Below are 24054 nucleotides of genomic sequence, written 5' to 3' on the forward strand. Positions count from 1 at the left end.
GAATATGGCATTTAAATAACTTAAAATTCTGTTGACGTGAGACACAATTGCTCCTGGCTGCACCAATTTGATCCCGAGAGAATGTTGGGCTTCTAAGACATTTCCATTTGGTAGTTTGCCTTCTTGGCACAAAATGGCCTACTGGGCAAAGAACTGCCCTTGCCTTGATGGCTGATAGTACGAATGCAATGCTGTCCTTCCTGGACAAGCGGGACACAAGGAAAGCGACCACTGTACTCTGCCAAGACAGGGTAAGATGGTCTTTCAAAATTCCTGCTTTTGAAGATGGTCTGTCAGATACTCTAGGCCTGTAGCCAGTTTGAATGCACCAACAATGCTGAGAAACATTAGGTGACTGTCCAGGCTGTCAGCTGTCTTGGTCTACTCTTGCAAGATTCCCGAAAGTTGCTTGCATCCATCTACCATTTCTCAGGTACCATTATGTTCCTTCTCAGGTCTTTGATGTGGTTGAAAACTAGATAGTTGTAATTTCCTCAGTTATGATAAAAGATAAGTTAGCTGTAAAACCTTAAACTTACAAATATAAGATAGATAGGACATCTTCTTTAATATTGTAACTGTAATTCTTGCTCAATAATTGTTTTATTATATGTAATTTTACTATGTTAAAATTAAAACCTTCCTTTTTAAAAAAAGAAGAAAAGGGGAAGTGCTGTGGATATCACTCTATATAAATAAAACACTGATGGCCAGTGACCAGGCAGGAAGTATAGGAGGGACAAAGAGAGAGGAGAATTGGGGAAACAGGAAGAAGGAGGAGAGACACTGCAGCCACCGCCAGGACAAGCAGCATGTAGACGCCGGTAAGCCACCAGCCACGTGGCAAGGTATAGATTTATAGAAATGGGTTAATTTAAGATAAAAGAACAGTTAGCAAGAAGCCTGCCATGGCCATACAGTTTATAAGTATTATAAGCGTCTGAGTGATTATTTTATATGTGGATTGTGGGACTGTGGGGCTTGGTGGAGCCTGGAGAGAAGCCCTCCAGCAACAAGTCACAGAGCCTGGCTTGGGCTTTTTAAAATCCTCAAAGCCCACCCCCAGTGACACACTTCCTCCAAGGCCACACCTCCTAACACTTTCAAATAGCGCCACTCCCTGGTGTCCAAGCATCAAATTTATGAGCCTTGGGGAACATTCTTATTCAAACCATCACACTGTGTGTCTCCCACAAATTAAATTGGAAGCACTTTCTCCCCAAAATTTTATGCAGCAGCTAAGTAGGAATTATTTACAAAACTATATATTTAAGGTTGCTTGGAATACATTATTTTCTCAGTGACATTTTATTAATGTGTATTTATTTACCAACACAGTAAGTAACTATTCTGATATGTATCTTGCTCAACTTCTATGTTAAAACCCAAGTTTAGGAGCATCACAAAAGGGTTCATGTGACATTTTGGTGAATAACTGAGATGACTCCAGGGGACACTGGAGCAAGGAAGGGAGAAGAACCTGTCCATTGAGAAATGTATCTTTCCTTTATTCTTTTCAGAGTTGATCAGAAACTCACAGGTATTATCTGACCTGGCATATTCTCTGCTGCCTCGAGTTGTTGAAAGTATGATGAATCAAAGGTCTGAGAAGGGCCATGCCAATCAGCCTTGCAAGATCCCTGGCAGCCTGGATGTTGCTTCAAGATGTCATGGCTGGAAGCCAATCAGCTTCTGTCACACAGCAAGGGATCTTGATGAGCTAGTAACCTTGTGAACTGTTCTCTGGAGTGAGGAGGTGAAATTATTTGAAAATAATTATCCAGGCAACGAATTGGCTCATCACTCAGCTCACAAATATCTGTTGACCAGGATGCCAGCACAGGAAGACTGCATCCTTTTGCAAATCTTACTCTAAACCATGCTAATTGCAAGGAAAACCCAGTTCCCCGTGAGAGTAAAATAATGAAGATAATAACTGTATAAGGAGGATCTCCAAACAAAGGCATTTTTCATACATTATCTGTCTTCTAACAATTGGGCTTGTTGGGGAAGGTACTCCCATTTTGTATGAAGTGGAATGGACTTCTGAGACGTTAATGAAGTTTACAAGTCACACTAGTGATCAGTTAAGAGAACTATAGTCAATTTAAAGAGGGGTGGGGGAAGGGCCAAAGAGGATAATGGGAATATGAAAATACAATATATGCTAATGTGGATGTCACAATGAAACACACCATTTTGTGTGCTAATAAATAAGAAGATAAAACTGTGTTCAGGCTTATGAGAGTTTTTTGGATTTGTTTATTTGACTTTTGTATAAAATCCTAGCTTCTTTCTGAGGTATGTGGTCCTTTATCTTCTGCTGTGAGAGCAAAGTTAGAAAAACCTTGAAGTATAAGAAACCCCTGCTGCTGGATTCTATGTGGGAGGACTTGTTTTTAATGGTTTATTTTATTTTCGTTTTTATGAACATGAGATAATTGACCCCTTGACACTGTATCTCAGAGGAAAATGTCTTACACTCCAAGCTCAAAAAAAAAAAAAAAAAAAAAAAAAAAAAACCCAGCAAATTCTCGTTGTTCCTAAGTTTCGGCTTTTATCTGTAATTCGCTTTTCAGTTCTTCAACAAACTGAGAATCTACATGGGCAGTGAATAGGAGGTGACTAAGAGTAGGGTGGAGCTAGAGGCACAGCCAGAACAATAGCACAAGAAAGAGAGGCAAGAATCCACAGTGTACAGTGATAGGAATAAGAAACTGCTATGGGAGAAAGAGAGAGGGGTGGGGGACAGAGAGAGGGAGAGAGAGAGGAGAGAGAGAGAGAGAGAGAGAGAGAGAGAGAGAGAGAGAGAGAGAGAGAGAAGAAGAAGAAGAAGAAGAAGAAGAAGAAGAAGAAGAAGAAGAAGAAGAAGAAGAAGAAGAAGAAGAAGAAGAAAGAAGGAGAGAGGAGAGGAGAGAGGGGGAGGGGGAGGGGGAGGGGGAGGGGGAGGGGGAGGGGAGAGGGAGATCAGTTCTTTCTCCTAGAGTTTTTGCTCCCTAGTTCTCCTTCCTCTAAGCATTTCCTGTGGGATTGAGTAAAGATAAGCTGAAGAAACAGAGACTGGGAGTGGCTGATCCAAGAATAGTGAAATTTGAATGGGTTGGGAAGAATCTGCTGGGAAGAGTAGCCCTAGGAGAAAGGAAGTTTCTTTTCTTCAAAGACGGAGGCAGGGGCTTCATTGGAGGCGAGGAACATCACAAAGGTGAAGCCTGCACTGGGGATGAGGAAGGATGTGGTTATGGAGGACAAAAATGACTCACTAAATTAATCTTACTCCTCCAGCAGTTCATATCACGCTCCCTCTGCTCTTCTCTAGAGTCACCATCAAATAAGTATCGATTTTTTTTTTTTTTTTTTTTTAGTATGGGGTACAAGGAGGCACCTGCTCTGATTGGCCTGAATCAGTTATCAACGTCTGGTACCATTCCCATAGAACTCCGCTAAATATTCAGTCTATCACCCTGCTCAGTGGGTGATTAAATGTTAGACACAAATGTTTTACAACTTTTTTTGGGTTTTTATTTAATCTCCGAATTTTTATCCCTTTTGCTTTTATCTTGACAATCTAAAGGAAAGAATATTTTCATTTGATGTTCCTGCATACTAATTTAAATTTACATATTTTAATATATAATCCATAAATACTCTGCTCCTTGTTCCTTTGATTTGTTTTATTTTTGCAATCATAATTTCCAAAACCTTTCTTGATGCTCTTTCCTTCATCCCCATTCTTCATTCCTTATCCTCTCCCTTCCTTTTTACTTTCTATCCTTCATTTTCCCTTCTATTATAGTGTCTCATGCTATGAATTACAGCTGCATTGAAGTCACCCATGCTTCTGGTACTAACCCTCTCTCTATAATGACCTCTAGATGTTGAATTCTAAGTTTCATTTCCAGAATGTTCATTTTCAGTTCCTCTCTGAGGATCTACAATTTGTTCACAATTGTAGGCCAGGATGTTTCATAAGCTTTGGGCAAAGCATTTGCTTACCTAACAAACAACACAGATTTCAATTTTTGGCCCCTGAAAAAGCAAGGAAGGGTAGTATTAGGAGGTCTCTGGCAAGGCAGGGTATCATGCAAAAATTTCAAAAAGTACCTTCCCTTTAGTGGCTAAGTAGATGAAACAAATATTTGAGGCTTATGTTTAAAGCAGAAAGGACTGTTGACTACTATAAAACCAGAGGTTGAACCATGTCTATTTCTTTTTTTCCCCTTCCTTTTCTTTTCTAGTAAATAAATCTTCTGCCTTAATGAGGCATGATCCTGCCTCTACTTGTCTAATTAATGAATGTCCTTTCATGATTGTGTGTGGAGGTTATTTTGATGTTAGTAATTTCCCTTTGGCTGAAACACTTTATGGAGGACACGACCCTGCTTCTGCCGCTGTAGGACCTGCTTTGAATGTCTCCTGAGTCAGAATTCCTAATTATTTTTTGAGAACTAAATTTGATTTGTAGGTTTGTCCTAAGGCCAAAAACACTGCCTGTTAACATGAAGATGCAGGAGACACCGTTTTTCAGAAACAATTATTAATTACTACCTTGGCATGGCGAGTTGCATTATTATTTATCATGCAGTCATTCCTGCTTGACCACTGTCTGAGTGAGGATTATTCCTACCCTAATACTGCTGCACTTGGTGGTAAACCATTGTAAAGACACATGGCACAGGTAGAAAGAGGCCTTAGAAATGTACTTCTGCCAATTGCTTATCTTCATTTGCTTGGAATAGTCTGCCCCCAGATAATGGTTTCATCCTAGCTTACACTCTAGAAAAAAATGTATCTATAACAGACCAGAATAGGGCAGCTGCAAATTGGAAAATATTATGTAAATGTGCATTCCTCGGAAGCATTGAGGCTTTGACATTGTTTGTCGTTGGAGAAAGGTTGAGTAATACAAAATTTGGTGGCAGAAGTGGAGCACTGATGTTTATAGTGCAACAAAACAACACCCTAACCTAAGGCATAGGCCATCACCTTTAGGGTATGACAATAGATAGCAAGTGAACAGTTGATTAAATTGATTCCTATAATATTTAAGTATATTTGCAGTATTTAATAAACTACAGCTTTTCTCGACACAATGGTAAGAAAAGGGGTGGTAGCTGAATTAAGTGTTATGAGTACATGAGAGAATAGTTTGTAAGGATAAAATAGTAAGCCAGGGAAGAACAAATAAGATTATTTTATATTCAAAATATGGAGTGAAGGGGGGAAAACAATCCATAAATGTTGGCAATCACAGGGTCTAATAATGCATTCCTGTTTCCTTGCAAACCAAAGATAAATTCAAGAATTACTTTGAATAAGAAACGCCTAGTAACATTGGCATAAAGATGACCTCAGGGAAAGGACCTTAGGAAGACAAAAATCTTATATAGAAACTTCTCTTCTGACTGGATTAGTCTGATCTATGATTTCATCTGACCAAGATGACCCTTAAAATAAATGTATGTTCCCTCATCAGCCCAAGAAGCTCAAAGCCATATCTATGGCAGTAGTAGAATAAAATAAAATAGAAAAAATAAACAAGAGTGGAAAACAAAGTTATCGACAAATTTACTCACAACTTGCACTGAAAGCATGTCTGTGCCTCTTTGGGGGTATAAGATGACGATGAGACACTGATTAGCTACTTTCTATTACTGTGTCAAAATGCAGATAAGAGAAAGTTAAAGCAGGAAGAATTCATTTTGGCTTGCAGTTTGATGATGCAGTCCATCATGATGGAGAAGGCATGGCAGCAAGATGAGCTACAGCTGTGGCTTCAAGAGAGTGAGGCAGCTGGTCACATTGTGACCATAGTTAGGAAGGAAGGAGTTATGAATCCTGCTTCTCCATTGATGTTGTTCCTTTTACTCAATTTTGGATTATAACCCATGGGATGATATTGGCCACATTCCGGTCAGGTCTTTTCTTTTCAGTCAAAGCTCTTCGGAAATGTTCTGCCCTCACAGGTTGTGTCTCCTCGGTGATTCAGAAGTCCGTCAACTTGACAGTCAAAATTAAGGCTGGAGAAATGGTTCAATGGTTAAAGGGTTACTGCTGGTTCTGAAATGTTATAGTGATTTCTCCTCCTGTGGATAAAATTGTATTTAATAGTAAGTATTATCTGAAAGCTGCCTTTTAACTCCATTATCTAAAACCACTTGGGCTGGAGAGATTTATTAGCATTTTAGAGCACTGTATTGCTCTTGCAGAGGACCTACATTCAGTTCCCAGCATCTAAATGACAGCTCACAACCACCTTTAACTTCAGCTCAAGGGAATATGATGCCCTCTTCTGGCCTGCTGGGGCACCTACATGCATATGTTGCAAGAACAGCATGTGAGCAAAACACTCATATACATAATACAAAAAAAAATTAAAAAAAAAACATTTGTTTTTCACATTCTCCTTGAAGAAAATACCATAAAATGAAATGTGTTATTCTAATAGTAAATGATCAATTCTTAAAAAGTCAGATCATATTATAATTTGTTTTAGTTTTAGAAATTATCTTGACCAATGTCTTTTCCAGTTGAGAAAATGGTGGCTCAGAGCGTCTAAGCGATTTGTTATTCAACATTGTGTATTCTTACTATTGGCTGCTGCATGCAGACTCTACTACCCACTTGACTTCCTAGCATCTCTTTTGTTATATAATAAGCATGCCAGGTTGATTATATGTAATGAAAGGTGACATATTTCACCAAAGCCTGTTCCTTTCCGTCTTGCTCATTTTAGTGAATGACACTTCAATTGATTCTTCCAGCTACTTGGACTTTGCATCATCTTTGATGGCTTACAATCCATCTCTGCCACTCTCTAATACTGTCAGCTGCATTTTCAAAATAATACACAAAATTGCAACTTCTCTCACCTCCTCTGATCCTACTTTTTTTTTTTGTCCATGTCAACATCCTCTCTCCGCTATGTATATAGCCTTAGAAACCTTTTCATAACCTCTCAGGTGTCCCACATCTTATTTTGTCTTTTCTGAGTCTTTATGACCCTGGAGCCTGAGTGACTATTTTAAACGCAGCTTCTATCCATCCTGCAATGAAGATGCCCTGGCTTGCATCCAGAGCAAGAGCCCATAGGCTTTAGAATTCACACAAAGCCTTTCCTTTTGGAGCTCTCCTCTCCCCATTCAGTCCCACCCACTCTTTTTGCTAATGTCTTCCAAGCTCTTGATGTTAATTTCGTATGCTTTGCTCTGGTCTCGTTGCTTCCTTTCAGTGAATTCTTTCAGTGAGCCAGGTAGGCTTCCCTTTTACAGACAGCTCTCTAACTCTTGAGCCTTGTTGTGTTGATTGTCCACATGATTGCCTAACTTACTGACCTCTGATCAATGCTCAGATGCCACTTTCTCAATGAATGCATCTGTACACTCTGATAAACAGTACTAGGGAAATTACATGGCATTTGTTCTGGTTCAATAGAAAATATATAATTATTGAATGAGTGAGTGAATGCTTTTTGTTAATTTCTAGATATGTGCCAGCATATTAAAGTCTTTTGGAAATAAGTGTCCTCATTTACCTTATATGTGGATACATAAGCATACACATGTCATCATCATCATCATCATCATGCTATTACAAAAGCTAATACTTGTTCTGGGGTATGAATTATTAGTTACTAGCTTTCTGGTTGTGTTATGATTAGAGTTCTGTATTTTTTTTTTCATGCAGCAAATATCAAAGACATCCTAGATAGCTAATAGCACTATACTTTCTATTTTGAAAGAAAACAATCAATTACTTTGTTTGACAGTTGTAGCTTAAGATTGTACTACTTATAGTGTGTGTGTGGGGGGAGTGGCAGGGATCTCATTAAACTCAGCTACAGATAATATAAATTATTTCATAAAGCATGCTTAGCATGTTGTGGTTGTGGTTGTCGTTTGCTTGGGACCATTCAGAAACCAGCTCTATTTAATCCGCTCCTTCATGTGACTCTTGGTTTACCGCTGTGAGAATTAACTTATTTATAAAATTAGGAACGTATGTGCACACATAGTTTGAGACGTCTCTTATGTAAGGGGCATCCTCTTGACTCCTCAGACCCATCGTAAGGCTGGAGATGGCTTCAGCAATGATACCTGGCACGGGTGAAGGAGAATAAATGATATGAATGATACTTTAGGAGCACTGTGTAAAATCTCTGAACACAATACAGTGTCCCATCAACTTTGTCCCTTTGCCACCACGCTGCGGCAGTGCTCTGTGCTCTCGTGTGCTCAAAGACACTGGCTGCTGAACTTTTCTTTGAATAGCCGTATGTGCAAGGAGATGCCTAATACCTGTCATTAGACCATGATCACTCGTGTTTAATATTTATTGCATGCCTATAGGGCCCCTGAGACTTTGGTCCGGCATGAAACAATTTTAAAAAGCCTGTAGCCAATTAAGAAAGGCATAGTCCCTGCTCCCAAGGAGCTTATCTGTTAGCACAGACAGCACCGACGTGGGTGCGGAAAGAAAATTAATTTTTTTTCCCCCCGCTAATTGGAAAACAAGTACCTTTATGAAATGACAGGATTTATCTTCTTCTTCTCTGGACTTGTTTTCTTTGTGAGGGCCTCACGTTACATGTCTGGCAAAGAATGAAGGCACGGAAACCTGGAAAAAGGACAAGGCGATGAGGCAACAGAGAAAAAGGGATGATAACAGATGGTGTGTTGGTTGCTATAGAGCTGGAGGGAAGGAGGGCTAGGGGGGTGGTTGAGAAAACGAGTTTCTTTAAGCGGTTGCTAGGTTTCTAGGTTTTTGCAATAATTATAAGGTACCTTCTTTTTCGTGGTTAATTAATATTTAAGTTCAAGTCGTGAAGGAGGCCACATAGGGATGAGTCAGACATTGATTTCCTTTCATTTGGACATGCTACAAAACACAGCTGTGATAGAGGGCAGGCTTGGCATGAATTTCAAACCCTATCAGAGTTTATCAGGAAGGCATTCACGAGGCATCCATATTTATACTGCCAGACATTGGGGTACTGGGAATAAACTGGGAAATAATTATAAAGTATAGCTCTCTTTGTACTTACAATGCCAAATGAATGCTTTTTTTTGTTGTTGTTGTTTTGTTGTTATGTTCTTCATTTTCATCCTAGATCTTGAATATAAAAGGGTTAGCACAGGAAGATTTGGTTATGTGTGGAAGTCATATCTACTTATACTAAAATAAACGTTTATTAGTTTAAATAAAGAAAAGAATTGTAGTCCTCAATATACACATCACAAAGGCTATCTGTTAGGATTCTGCCACTCCTCCAGCTGCATGACCAAACATGTGCAGTTCAGTAGCTAAGCAAGGGGGTCTTACGTCTTATGTCATCAGTGTGCTCATGCACATTGCACAGCGTGGTCACACAATCTGCGCATGCGTGGCATAGCTCCATAAGCCCACCTGCACATGCGCAGAGGAATCCTTAAAAAGCCGGCCACAGACTTCTCCCCTCTCTTCTGCTCTCTCCTCCCTTCTCTCTCTCTCTCTCTCTCTCTCTCTCTCTCTCTCTCTCTCTCTCTCTCTCTCTCTCTCTCTCTCTCTCTTTCCTGCACCTTCCTGCACCTGTCTCTTCCACAGGCCTGGTCACTCTCTTCTGCACCCCCCCCCCAATAAAGTTCTGATACTGGGTTTTGTTATGCCTTGTGACCTTTCTTGCATGGTAACAGCACCACTTATTATTAAAACCAATACTATCTTTCCTTGTATTTATTTATATTTAAAGCACAATCATGTGGCCATCATGTTACAGGTTAGGGTAACTGTGGACTAAGGGTTATAGACAGAAAGTCAAAATCCAAAGGGCAAACTGAAAATATGTTCTGAGGATTATGCCTAATGGATCCCTACAGCTACACTTAATTAAAAGACAAAAATCATAATAATGGTGCAATGGAAAATATCAAGACAGAGATGCTGAAAATGGTCCATGGGGTCAAAGACACTACTATTTTGGAAGCCAGTTATTAGAGACATGACCAGATTTAGAAGAAAGCTAAAAGCATCTGCACACAAACAAATACACATGTTGTGCACACACGCATATGCATACGTGTAAATGCACACCTAAACACAGATACATACACACATGTACACATACTAACAAGTGTACATGCATGTATACACACAATAGATGTGTCTACATGACATTAAGTAAATAATACCTGACTAAGATCAAGGATTGATGTAAAGTCCCAGTAAATGAAACAATATGATATGAGGTTTCGTTTGTCTGTTTTTGTTTTTTATCAAAACCTTTTTAAATAGTGACGGGCTAGTGATACAGGCTTGTAATCTCAGGTATTCAGAGGAGACGGAGGCAGGAAGGTTGTGTATTGCAGAAAAGCCTGGACTGCAGAGTGAGTTCACATTAATTTCAGAAAAAAAAAAAGTTTAAAAAAGAGCTGAAAATATATCTTAAAAGTAGAGTGTTTTCTAACATGCACAAGTTTCTAGGTCCAGTGACCGAAACTAACAAGTCAGCAAAAGAAGCGAAAGCTCTCTGGGATGGAGGAAATCCTCGTCCCATCAGCGTGGCATCTTTGCTGCCTCTGCCTTGGGGAACCATTCCCCAGTTTGTGTCACTCCACTTTGCAACCTCTTTATTCCAAACCTTCCTTCAGTGTGTTTGTAATATCATCTCTCATCTGATCTGTTCACATAGAGGCAGGTGCCCTGAATTCTTCCACACTGTGTTTAGATGGTTTCTATGGAAGCTCTCTGACCATGCTGCTCACTTGGTGTTTCAGTCTTTGTATCATTTCTCAGAAGTGCCATAGGAGGTTTTTTTTTTTTTTTTTTTTTTTCAGGTGGAATTTACTCGTTATTGCTCATCCTGAAATGTTTGCCACACATGACTTCTCCAGACAGACAAAAGTGAAATTTTCTTCTGAGACTTGGGAATGTAGATGAAAATGATTGGTGCTGTTCTTTTTTTTTTTTTTTTTTTTTTTTTTTTTGGTTTTTCAAGACAGGGTTTCTCTGTGTAGCTTTGCGCCTTTCCTGGAACTCGCTTTGGAGACCAGGCTGGCCTTGAACTCACAGAGATCCGCCTGCCTCTGCCTCCTGAGTGCTGGGATTAAAGGTGTGTGCCACCAACGCCTGGCGATTGGTGCTGTTTTATACCTGCAAGTTGCTGTGTATTTGAATCCAGGAACAACTGTGTTTGCCAGTTCATTGTGTAATGAAGACTTTCAGCTACCACTAATGATAAAAAGGATGACTAAGATTCTTTGGGTAAATTATCCACAGGGAGACCCAGAAAAGCACCCCTGTATACATTTTGAGACTTAGGTAAATATTTTATTATAGAAATGTGTAGCTTTGTTTTTTGAGAAGCAATGCACTAGCATAGTGAACACAGCTATGTAATTCCACTGCGTTTCAGGTGCATCTTGGACATTTTCCACAAATTCACCTCTTACTGTGTGATACATCTATGTTTGGACCTTATCGCTCAGTCTTGTTTTAGGCAATTGTTTTCTTTTTCAGGTGAAAACTCTTAGTCACTTCAAAGTATTTATTAAGCTGTTAATTTTGCTGCTCAAAAAGATGAATACAGTAGTGAACTGACTGCAGATTTTGTCCCCAAGACTTCCCTAATGCTACTATGGAGTTGAAATGTATTGAGGAAGAAGGTAAGTATCATGAAATTTGCAGGAGGCCTGAGGGATGAGGCTGGAGGAGGTTCCTCTCTTGGTATCTGAAGCAGAGTTAAAACTTTAGAAAATATGAGAAGGAAGAATGCATGGAAGAAATTGCTATTGTAATAGGAATTGGGGGCATCACAGTTATCTTCCAAAAGTACACCTCAACTGCCCAAATCCTTTTCCAAATCCTTTTGCTTGGTGCTTTCCCAAATCCTTTTCTTTGTGGAATTATTAGCCATCTTTTCTTAGTCATTTCCTTCTCCAATCAAGTGAATGAACTTTAAGTGTTAACAAACCCCCTGACTATGGAACAAGTGGTAGATACACACACACACACACACACACACACACACACACACACACACACAATTCTATAATGATCTTCCTTTCTTCATTCTTATCTTGTCTAAACTTACCAGCCTTTGGAAAGTAAAGGTGTCATTAAAAGTGAATTTTGGTATGTTTCTCAGTGAAGTACCAGGGGTTGTTGAAAGTGATAAACCATAAGAACTTATTCTGTGTTGCTCTGGGAGCTCCCTGCTTGGTAGTTAGAAGCACATGGCTGACACTTGAGATTGAGCATTTGGGAGTTAACCACTGTGCATTAAAGCTTACAAAAAAAAAAAAAAAAGGTTCCCTTTGGGAATTAGTCATTTTAGTGTGATAATGAAATTTCATTGACTTGAGAGGGCTGAACAAAAAACTTTAGGCAAGGTCCTAGGGAGTGGAAAAAGAACTGAAGAATCAAGATGCAGGAAAATTATTCTACAGTCAGTGCATCATTCACTTGAGTTTGCTTATGAGATAGATTGTCTTTCCCTTGCTTTAATGGGCCAGAGTCCACTTTAAAGACCTATACCCAGAACTAGGTCACCTGAGGAACAACATGCATGTTGTCACAGCATCTTTCCTGGTGAGATGATGCTCTTCTCCCAAAAATGGGTCTTCTCTGTGTTCCTGGTTGATGAAAAGATGAGTTGATGAACAATATCAAACAATCGACTAATTGAGGACTGTATCACGGTATTCATAGGAATACTTTCTTTCTTCATGGAACAAAGCATTCTGAATAACATTTCTAAGTGCATCCTCCATGATTGGTTATAATACTGAGGATGGTAGGCTAGTATTCATAACAATGTGATAATGAAAAACAGAAAATGCTCATACCACTTATTCTGTCCAGGCATTATATAAATTAGGTTAGATGACCTACCAGGAAGAAACAGTATGTTTGATAAAGTCTTTAAATTCTCATCTATGGCACCTATGTTAGAAATTGGATAGATTCTCAAAAAAAAAAAAAAACCCATTTCTCCTTCCTGAGCACATAGTAACTTTATATTTTCTGGTCTTCTTGAAAATAGATGGGAGCTTTCTACTCAGTGGACACCCAGTGAAGAATTTCACCTCATTTCCAGCTTAGATGGAAGGATACAGAAGATTTGTTAGGAAGCTTCCAGGAGACCCCCAAACAATCTTTCCAGAGATGAGATTTTATGATCAAGATAAGGCCCAAAAATTGACTTATGAGACATCTCCTCAGCTCTCCCAAGAACAGCTTATTAACGGCAAGCAGATGTACTCTAGATGCATAAGAAAGATACAGATTAGTTACAATCACACAGGCCTTTATTTTCTCCTGCACTCCTACATGATCAGCCTTAGGAAACACTCTATAACATAGAAACAACCTGGATACCCAAGTTACCACAGGGCTGAGAGTTTCCAGTTTGACTTTCAGGAAGAAAGAAGTAAGTTTTACTTTCCTATGTTTAGTCCAGTTTATGAGTTTATTTATTACTATATTTAGCCTGGGTGATTGTAGATAGTCCCCAGCTCTTCCAGAAAGAACCTTTCTCCATTGTTTAAATGACAGCCACCTGAAAATCTGTATACTGTGAAATTAAATGCTACACAGCTGTTTTATTCTGTGTCATCATAGTAAGATGCATTTTTTTTTTGTCTCTGCTCTTCTTTGGGCTCATCACCCTATAGGGAGACAGAATTTCTCAGTCTGGCTTGAAGTGGGGAGTGTCTACACAGACAATAAGAGAGAAAATCTGTTCTAGATAGTGAAAGGTATGCCAAAGACACCAGGCTACAAGTCTGGAAAGAAAACCCAGTGAAGAATTCCTGAACTCATCTCAGAGAAGTGGGTTTCTGCAATCTGTTATTCCAAGAGATTGTAAATCTTTACCATTGTTTTAATGGTGAGGGGAAACAAGGTGAGATTACTGTAGCTAGGGAACAGAGGGAGCATCAACTGGGTTTAAGCCTTGTGCTGATAGAGGTGGCATTGTTGGGATGATGAGAGTCTTGGTTAAAACTTGGAAGACAAGAATTAGGAAAGACATTAGCATTAGCTGGGAGCCATCTACTGCAGCCTTAGTGAAGTAGAGGCATCTTTCCTCACTGGCCAGCTTTCCTTAGGCTTAGAGAGTCAGCTGGTCCAGAGTTGAGAGCAGAGTCCAGAACAGAAAGGGAAGCGAAACTCTCTCTCATCTCATTGCGGCATGTGTTCCCAGCTAAGCTGTATGTTATTGTGTAGAACTCAATTGTACATTCATTTTTAATAACTTCCATTCCTCCCCAGTTGTACCCAGCATTTGAGGGGCTTTGAGACTGATTTCCTGATCTCTGAATGCGACAAACGGCACTCTCCCATTATTCACGACTCCTATTTGTGAATTGTTAGGAAAATAATGACTAATTGTATTTTTTAGAAATAACGTGAAAGTTGGCACTCTTGATTTAAAGATATTTCTACAGAATTTTATTATGAAGACAGCCTTTACTGTGTGAGCAGTCATGCACTGCTAAAAGCCTCCGAGTCACAATAACAAGAACATTAAGTTTACAGCAAGGATATTAAAATATTTGAATTTTTTAATAAAGCAACGTGGCAAACGCTTTTGAGCTTAACTCTTTTCCTTCTCCATCTCTCTACCTTGTCTGAATAAACTATTACTCCATTAGTCTATACAGGAGAGACAAAACTTCATGTTCTCTTAAGGTCCTGCAGGGTTTGAGAATTAAATTTATAAAGCAAAGATGGAAAGAAGCAACACATGAAAATGTGTTCAATACAAACTTTGTGTGGCAAAGGATTCCAGACAAGGAAATGAAGACCAAAAGAGCTGATGATTTAAATGCTGTGTTGAATAAAATGTACTAGATTATAAATCTGCAACAAGGTAAAGGGGCTTGGGCTAGGCAGTTAACTGAGTGAGTGGCCTACAAAGACAAAAGCTAGCTGATTAAAACTGGGGCAAAATCCTTCTGTCTCAGTTTTCTGTCCTTGACAGTAACAATGCTGCATCCTTCATGTGGGAATTTTATCTTCTGCTTTTAGGAAACGGCATGAAGGGCAGATGGATCTTTTTGCACATGCCATTTTTTAAAGTGCTTTTAACTTAATCAATATGCCAGAGTGGTGTATTTTTAACTTCTTTGTCTGTAATATTTTTCCTCTAGTCCAACCTCCTGATAGGTATCACATTATTGTTTCAGACTCATGTAGTTTCCAATGATATTGTTCTTATTTGAAGATTTAAAACAGGAAGCATTTGCCATAAGAGATGCAAATAGCCAGTTACAAGCAAACAGGAAGCAATTGCTATAATAGATACGAATAGCCTATCACAAGCATGTATGAAGTTAACTAGTCTTTTGTGTGTTTGCTTGCTTGTTTTTTCTCCAAGAATTGTGTCAAAATCTTTGGGCCATGAGAAAAACAAGGGGAAAACAATAGAAAAATCAATTGGATTACATTATGCTAATTAAAAGATAGTAGTTAGGGAAAAAAAGATCAGTGGGAGAAGGAAGATTGTAAGTTGTTCTCAGAAAACCAAGTTTTACAAAATCAGTTTTGTGAATTAATGCATACCCCATTCTTTATGGCATGGCATGACATAAAGCCAGATTAAACTGCTTAAGCTTCCTCTATCTGTAAGTGTCCTAATCAGAGCATTAACTCAGCAGGTCAAGGTCATGACCCCAGGATGAAACTTATGACAGAGCTGGGGCTACACGGGTTAATGGGTACTGTACCTAGAACAGTGTAAGCCATAATGTGACTCTGGGAGTCACTGGTGACCAATCATACACAGAGGAAGTGAGACAAAGCATTAGAAACATTGTGATGATTTACAGGCCAGTAATCTGTATATTGAGCCTAACAATGTAATGATTGGAGTTGTATATTAGATATCATTTTAATTTCAATTTTCTCCTAACTGACTTCTAGTGTACTTTACAGAAGTATTTACTCACAACATATAAATTAATATGAAGCACATAATGTTGGGGCAAGAGATGATTTGAAAGTAATTGGCAAAGAACATACTATTTAAGGTACAGAGCCTGTGTATAGGAACTGCTAGCTGCATGAGTTCAAGCGTCGCATTCCTGTAGGATGCTGGGTAAACAGATGAAAGGTTTTTTGTTCGACTTTCCAGGATGGGCAACGCTGATATCAGTTTCTGAGAAGGCTGTGAGAATATAAAGTGAGGGCACAGTGGCTGGTACGAGGTGAGGGCTTTTGTTATCCTTGACCATAGAGGTGTAAGTCTAGAGCTGAACAGTCTTGGTGTCAGTGCTGGGGGGCAAAATCCAAGAGGCAGTTTCCAGTGGCCCACAGTCAACCTCCCTAGAAAGTCTTGTAGGCTGAAATAATCCAATTCTCCAGGAGGCATCAGGGTTTTATAGTTGTATTATGGTCTGTTGTATCAGCATATCAATGATGATAAAAAAGGCTGTTTGTAAGCTATCCTGGTCTAAGGGGCAGATACAAACATATAGCTATTTACATATTTTAATTCTTCTCTGCCTGACACCTCCTTTCTCCTGCTGATAGACATAAGTGAACTTCACACCATGCCCGTTTCCTCTTCATTAACATATGGTCTCTTTATACTTTATCCCCATTTTACCTGGTAATTGCCTCATCATTTGTCTGTGTCTCTTGCTACAAAATAATTTAAGTGAATGCAGGGCCTGTGTGGTGCTCAGGCCTCTCCAACTCTGGATTACCTTCTCTACCCTTACAATGATTGTCTAACATTCTTTCTTAGTTTTAAGCATACACAACCAAGAGCAGAAACTGATGCAATTCAGAGGAAAAAACAAACAAACAAACAACAACAACAACAAAAACAAAAACAGTGGAGGTGACAAAGCTTTTAAATTGTTGGTTATTTGTCTACAATGAAAAGAGTAACTATTTTTAGGTTGGCATGACATGTGTGGGTATTGGCTCTTCTTTCAGTCCTGTGACCTTGGGTAATTCAGTGAAATCTGAGCCTCAGGTTCTTTCCTGATACAATAATGACTAGTGTTGTACCCGTTTCTCGAAACCCCCAGAGACCACCAAGGAGCCAGTTTCTGAAGCAAGCACATAAGGGTCCTTTTATTCAGGTTCAACCTGGGCCACCCTATGGCAGATGGAAGGAAATGTGGTGGCAACCACGAGCCCAGTTGTAGAGGTTTTTATAGGAAAAAACCACAAGCCAGGAATTGGCAACTTGGGATTGGGTAGAAGGGCTATGGGGCGAGGTGATTTTTTGAAACTACTGGTATAGACTTTTGGCTTAAAGCCACATTTGAAACCATTAAATTATACTTTTGGTGGGGAACCACAACTTGCTCAGTAGGATTATCTGGACTGCTCAGTAGGATTATCTGGATATCTTCAAGGCCATAAACGCAGACAGAATGTCTGCAGAAGCATATAGTCGTGTATCTGTTTGAGATGTCATGGCACATTCCTCAGGTCCTTTCTGGAACTGAGTACAGCAGGTGGTCTAAGATGGTGGCCCTATCCTTAGATGGGATCTGTATTGCCTTCACACTAGTTTAAGTTATACAGCTTAAGCTGTTATATTTCATGTATATCTCACGATAGCCAATAATTATCAAGTAATGCTGCATATTCTACAAAGTGTGTATGTTTATATGACTTTTAAACCCTAGTATAGATTATAATCTAAACAAGGATGAAGGGAGATATGCACGATTATTCCAAAATTCATAAAGAACTTTGATTTTTTAAGGGCATTAAATTTTGTGCTAGATCACAATATTACCAAAGAACAGAAAAGAGTGACTTGAACCAGAGCCTCTAGCTAAAACCCTGTATCTTTCCATTCTTGTGTTAACAGAAGTGAGGGTTATTTGTAATAAACACCAGGCATTCTTATCATCAATTTCTACTTCCAGAAAATTCCAGTCCTGCTGATACAGGAAGAGCCATTGACCTCCAAAACCTAGTAACAGGCAATTGTGATTATTTTGCTAAGCAATAGGAGACAACATTAAACTATCATATTATGGGGCATCCAGAACATTCTGCCATTTCTAGTTTCTGATGCAATAGCATTTCCTACAGGCATCTTCCCTGGTGGGCTAGTTGCCAAAACAGATCTGTCTTTTTTTTTGTGGATTGCTTTTGTTGAAACTCAGTGGACTCATTTGATAAGGTGGAAAATTTCAAGCCATGGTTCATCTTTTGCTCTGTGGACTATGTTTAGGAGTTGGCTCACATGCTGCCCCTCCCAGGGAGGAAAGTGACAATAAAGGAAGAATTATACACTGGAAAAACCTGGTTGACAGGAATTAGCTAGAAAAGCAAAATTAAATGTTATTAGAAGGCAAATGGCTGGCTCTGTTTTCACTCCACCATGGGTAAGACTCCTTAGCGGCTGGGCTTGGAAGGGCCAGCACAAGAGCTGTGCTTGGAGATAGCACCATTGAGCATGATTAAGGTAATGTTTCTTCATTGCTTAAGCAATAGAAAGGAAGAGCTAGGCAAAGGCATTTTGCTTTAATCTCAGGCATGGTGAGACAGGATGATGCTGGAAAGCTACAAATGGCAGCTTCTCCTCTTCAGATATAATTGACGTACTTAATCTAGGGAACAGAGAAAGGGGAAAAAAAACATTTACATCATCTCATCCATAAAATACTTTTAGAAAATCTCAGGACTTTGATGTATGCAGAAATCATAAGAGAAGCACAGGAGATATTTATGACATTGTAGTTTAAAGGAAGTCATGTCATCTTCCGGGTCTGACATGACTCCCCTTGTGACATCAGGGAAGATTTTGCATTGAACTGTGCCTCTGTTTTCCATTAACAAACCAAAGAGAATACTATCAATATCACAGGCATTTTGTAAAACCTAAAGCCTCCCACAGATCTGAAGATGTTTAAAACATCACTATTGATGATTATATTCACTGGTGAGGAATATTCAGCATCTGATGGCATAAAGTAACAAGTATGGAGGAAACACTGAAATGGCCCTGATGTCTGTCTTATTAGGGATTTGAAACTCAGACTTAATTCTCAAACAAACAAACAAACAAAAAACACAAATGGAGAGTAAATATTTGAAAAACAAATAATGTCCATCATCCCTTGACATCTGGGATTGCAAATTAAAACAAATTTGAGATTCCATCTCACTAAGAACAAAATGACAATGATTGTGTAAACAAATGTCCAGTTGTAAAGAGACTGTGGACGACAACACTGACCAGCACAGCAAGCTACATACTCAAGGGTGTGATAATGGCACTTATATATTTTTTTAACTTATGAAATTGAAAATAATTCATTGAAAATAATTTTTCATACTATGTATTCTGATCTTAGTTTCATCTCTCCCAACTCCTCCCAGCTCCTTCTCACTTCTCCATCCATCCAACTCCATGCCTTCTTTCTTTTTTTTTTTTTTTTAGACAGTGTTTCTCTGTGTAGCCTTGGCTGTTCTGGAATTTGCTCTATAGACCATGCTAACCTTGAACTCATAGATCTCTATGAGAAAGTTTTAATTCCTAGTAAGACAGACATTAGGGCCACTTCAGTGCTTCCTCCATGCTTGTTACTTCACATAGCTCCTTACTCCCTGAAGCAAGGGTTTGATGTTGAAGGCATCCCATTTAGGATTGTGAATTCCAAAGTCTTTCACTCCCTGTGGATCTCCTTTTTATCCCTATCTACTGCTAGAGGAAGCCTCTCTGATTATGGTCAAGCAAAACACCGATCTATGGGTACAGCAGAATGTTGTTAGGAGTAAGTCTTCTGCTCTGTTTCTTTATCAGACTATAATATTCGTATTATCCTGAGGCCCAAGGTTTATCTGGTCTCGGGTTCCTGGTCATGAGAGCAGTGTTGGGCGTGGGGTCCTGAAATCCTACCAGAGAGTAGTTGTTCACTCCCATGAGGTTTGTGCCACTACTGCACCAGCATATCATGCAGACAAACCATTGTTGTGGGCCTTGGCTTATAGACTGGTTGGTGGTTACCTTTTTTCTCTGGTGGCTTTGGCACTTATATCTTGGAGGTAACTGACATGTGTCTAATTGAACTTGAGGCCCACCCAAGAGGAGGGAATGGATGCCTAGTACTGTAAACCTAGCCAACTACTTGCAGCTGGTGAGTTCGTAGGACCTAGAAAAGAACCCACTACTGCCAAGTTTCTGAACAATTATGATTTGCAGCTGCATTCTACTTATCCTTATTTTGACAGAGAAATGTAGCATTCACTCCTCGTCAAAAATACTTTCTTCAGCAGTCAGAGACAACCAAAGGATTCCACTACTGGTCAGAATTAAAAAAACAAATGACCCCGAGATGCCCATTCCCAATACATCTACAATATAATCATTACACCTAAGACTCATGGAACATCATGGAAAAGTGGGAAGAAAGAATTTAAGAGGCAGTGAACCAGGACATCTAATGTGGGATTGTTTCCTTTGCATATAATAGAAAGTTGTGCCCATGAGAATTCAACAATTTGGTTACCTAAATAAGACATACAAGATACAATGATACCACCAGTTGACATCACAACACAGGTGGAGGAAATCTCACAAGATACCACCTCTACATGAAGAGCTACAACCAATTAAAGGCTGATGAGAGAGAGAAAAAAAATCAGTCTTTTCTAGGGATGAGCTCCCAAATAGGTTATCCAGCCATAAGTGATAGCCCTAAAGAAATATACATATTAACAACAATAAATGGACTCATAAGATTGTGTTTGTGTGTATTTTATGTGCATATATGTGTGTGTAAAACAGCAATAGTATAATAGAAGAGGTCACAAATTTGAGAGGAAGTGAGTGGCACATTGGAGGAGCTAGAGATGGAAGAGAGTGGATGAAGAAATGATGTAACTCTAGTACTCATATATGAGATTCTAAAAACATAATCAAAATAAAAGTTTAAAATATTTTTTATGGAACAAGAGAGTAAAATTTGGATATGGAAATAAAAAAGAAAGGAAGAAAGTGGAGTCAGATGCTGGTAAAGATGTGGGGAAAGAGGAAGCATTTTACAATATTTGTGGGAGCATAAATTTGTACGGACTATTGAAATTGATTTAGAAGGTTTGAAACAAACATAAAAATAGAGCTACCACATTCTTTAGTTATGCCAGCTCTGAGAATGTAACCCAAGGACTGTAAGTTATCCACCACAATATTCGCATATCCATGTTTATTTCCATACCATTCACTATTGCTAATAAATGGAAACTACCAAAATGCCCATGAATGAACAAAATGTAGCACATGTACATGACATAATTCTATTCAACAATAAAGGAAAATGAAGTTGTGACATTTGTAGAAAGATGCCTAGAACTGAAGGTAATTGTGCCAATGAAATTAAGCTTATATTAATATAGAAACATGCTTTCCCTCATACATAGAAGCTATATTTTAAGTTCTAGATATGTTAATGTATGTGTATGTCTGGGGTAATCACTAAACTAGAAAGGGTCCGTGAAAGCTGAAGAAGAAATCTAAGGCGGGGCGGCGGGGAGGGGAGAAAAAGGGATGGAAAAATGCGTGACATGAAAACAGAAAGGGCATTACTTGGAGGAGGAAGGAGATGCTCAAGAAGATGCAGAAAGGGAGGGAAGGGCAGTGGGCAAGGAGATGAATAAGAACGAAGTAATATGAATGTGCCATAACGAAATCCATCACTTGGCATGCTATGTTTAATATTAATAAAACATAAAATAATATCTCAAAAATCACATTTTGCTAACTACTTTCAAATCCGCATCACAGTTTTGCTTGTTTTGATTTCTACGTGTGCAGCTTCTCTTAAAAAGTGTTAATTATGGACAAGATATTTCAGAAAAATCAGACAGCTTGTCTACCGGTGTTTTAGAATTTGGTGCCTTCTCCAAGAAAGTGGAAATTGACAAACACATCTTAAAAGTAGGTACATTTTCTCACCTGCTACTGAGAGAAGCATGAAGAAGAAATAAGTTGGTTCTGATTTACAGCTGTATCTCTGTGTACTAGTAAAATTTTCTTGTTCTTTCCATAATATCAGAGAGAAAAAGTTACAGGAAGAAAGATTCATTTTGGCTAATATTTTTCTCATCCCACACATTTAGGCAGAACACTGTGGTGGTAGAGTGTGCAGCAGGGAAGGTTCTTACCTTATTGTCAGCCCAAAGCAAAGATTGAGACCAAAAAGGGCAAGAGACAAGATACCCATAAGAACACAACTAGGCTCCACCTCTAGTCTTTCCAGAACCTCCCCAAATAGTGCTCTGGGGGAATAGGGATTAACACATGATCTTTCAGGGAACATTTCAATATAATCCCCAATACTATGTTGTTTTAAAACCCCTTATGTTTATGTTAGACCCTAGCAATTTTGGAGGCTCCTTGTAGTTTCTTCTTGGTCAGAAGCACTGGCTATACACATACTTGATGGTTGTCATTTAATCTTCTTGGTCAGGAAATTTGGATGCACATCTGATAGTTAATATCATTTAATATAGTTGTCAGTTCACCTCTTAGATATTTTTGCCCTTTGTATCTGACTATGGAAGCTCTATTAATTTTTTACCATATTATTCTACACAATAACCAATTTTTTTTTAAAAAATGCCATTAGAAATTCATATACCTTTTGCTTTGTACATCCTCCTGATTTCCTTCTAATAAAGACAACAGATTTTCTCCTGCCTTTCGGACACCATGTGAAATACTATTTCTTCTTTAGTCTTAGGCTTGCTGGAGTAGAATAAGGTAGAATAAGACTAATTATTAGGTACTGATTTATTTAGTGATTTACATAAATCATTGCTCATACTGTCTATTTGCCAATCATGATCTTACTCGCTACCTGGAACATAATGACCTGGAAGAATAGCTGAAACAATGGGTTGTTGCCCTTAACAGCCTGCTGACTGCCATGGGCACGTCTGAAAATATTGCTTGCTTGCCTTCCCCTACCTTGTGGTTTTAGAGCATAAAATGAGACTAGAAACTGGACCCAACTTCAAAGCCTTTTGGGAGTGATATGAGCTTAGGTCCACTGGTGATATACTCTCTATTTCCCTCTCACTGTTGTCTGAGTATTTATACCAGAAAGAATTCCCCAAAATTATCAGCATTCACAATGCTACCACCAAGAATGTCTGTTCTCAGACCATCAATCACAGTTCTGGACCAAGAGAGTGACTCACCCTGCAGGTCTTGGAACTTTTCAGTATCCATAATTACATGAATTGATTCCTTAAAATAAATCCTTTGGTTCTGATTTTCTTGAAGATATCAAGAAAATGTGTTGATTTCCTTGAAAGAATTTTAGCAATAATTATATTTCATGTTGTCATCTTACTCATATTGAGCATTCTTCATTATCCATCTATTACTATGTAGTAATTTTGTAGACAAACTTTTGTCACATCTTGGAGAAGGAGGAGCAGAAGCACAAGTCATGGAGGAAGCTGTCTGTAGAGTGCTTACCTTACAAGTTCAAGGTAATGAGTCTGAGCCCCTCCTTCCTCCAGAGACCATGTCTAATAAAGAAGTCAGGCATGGTGGTACACACTTACAATCCCATGCTGAGGAGACAGAGATAGGAGAATCCAGCCAATCTACTTGATTATCTCTGGGCCAATGAGAGACCCTCTTTCAATAAAAGATGGGATGTTTTGAAAGAATGATGCTTGAGATTGTCCTCTGGCCTTCACACGCAGTTGTACAAATGTCTGTATACACTCGAATACACATACATGCACTTCACACTAACACATACCACACACACTCACATACACACAAGTGCACACATGCATGCACACACACATGAACACATGTAAACACCATACTCACAAGCAACCCCAACAATTACACATCTAAACAACGAAAAGAAGTAATGGAAAATGGCTGTGTATGTTTGGCCATACATACATATGGACATAAGTGATTAATAATTGTAGAATTTTTGTCAATGTAAACAATCATGTTAAGTTTAACACCATTTTTGTGCATTCTTGTATAGTGGTTTCCATCACTTCGGTCATTAATTCTTGCCCTGGATACCTTGCTGGTGTTTTCCACCTAAAATAGGCTACAAGATTGATAGC

This window comes from Peromyscus leucopus, chromosome 17 (assembly GCF_004664715.2).
Source record: "Peromyscus leucopus breed LL Stock chromosome 17, UCI_PerLeu_2.1, whole genome shotgun sequence".
NCBI classification, from domain to species: Eukaryota; Metazoa; Chordata; class Mammalia; order Rodentia; family Cricetidae; genus Peromyscus; species Peromyscus leucopus.